Raw genomic sequence first — 1,355 nt, forward strand, 5'->3', positions numbered from 1 at the left:
TTGAAACTTAGGCAGATTTTGGCACAAGTTAAGATAACACCAAGACTTTCTACACATGCATATCTAGGGATAGAGCAGCGAAAAATAGTAAATCATGCAATTATACGGAAAGTCTCTACAAAAAAAGACACATCCGTGACATTTTGGGCCGAACGAATTTTTTTTCTGTCATGCTTATGACACTTCTATGACGATAATTGTGACAAAACCCGGTATCATCATAGATGTGGTGGGCTCCTACTTCTATGACAAAAAATCATAACAGAAAATGGGATTTTCATCTTGGGCGGGCCGGAGACGCAGCTGCATGACATTCTTTGGGCCGTCCATGATGGAAAAAATCATGGTAGAAGCGAGGGCGAGAAAAATATCGGGGAGTTCCCGGTTACGGTGGGTGGTCGGGGGCAGAGCGATGCGCGTTTCTCTCGCACACGTACGCGCGTGGGAGCGAAGTGTTGGGCTCTAACTGAACCCGAGCAAGGCGTTCGCCTACTGAATCCGAGCGATTGCACTGCAGGCTATGCATTACTGAACCCGAGCGATCGTTCAATCTGGCTGTTAACTGAACTCGATCGAGAGGTTCCTTTGCTACTGCTGCTATTTGAAGCCGATCGAACTTGCTGCCTCCTTCCCTTGATGAACAGTGAGCGTTGTTGGGGGGGGGGGTTGGATGAACAGTTCCCGGTGGGGGGTTGGATGAACAGGACCCCGTGGTAGTAGAGGCCGTTGCCGCTGGATGAACAGGATGTTGGAAATATGCCCTAGAGGCAATAATAAATAGGTTATTATTATATTTCCTTGTTCATGATAATCGTTTATTATCCATGCTAGAATTGTATTGATAGGAAACTCAGATACATGTGTGGATACATAGACAACACCATGTCCCTAGTAAGCCTCTAGTTGACTAGCTCGTTGATCAATTGATGGTTACGGTTTCCTGACCATGGACATTGGATGTCGTTGATAACGGGATCACATCATTAGGAGAATGATGTGATGGACAAGACCCAATCCTAAGCCTAGCACAAGATCGTGTAGTTCGTTTGCTCAGAGCTTTTCTAATGTCAAGTATCATTTCCTTAGACCATGAGATTGTGCAACTCCCGGATACCGTAGGAATGCTTTGGGTGTGCCAAACGTCACAACGTAACTGGGTGGCTATAAAGGTGCACTACGGGTATCTCCGAAAGTGTCTGTTGGGTTGGCACGAATCGAGACTGGGATTTGTCACTCCGTGTAAACGGAGAGGTATCTCTGGGCCCACTCGGTAGGACATCATCATAATGTGCACAATGTGACCAAGGAGTTGATCACGGGATGATGTGAGTTACGGAACGAGTAAAGAGACTTGC

This window comes from Triticum aestivum, chromosome 1D (genome assembly GCF_018294505.1).
Source record: "Triticum aestivum cultivar Chinese Spring chromosome 1D, IWGSC CS RefSeq v2.1, whole genome shotgun sequence".
NCBI classification, from domain to species: Eukaryota; Viridiplantae; Streptophyta; class Magnoliopsida; order Poales; family Poaceae; genus Triticum; species Triticum aestivum.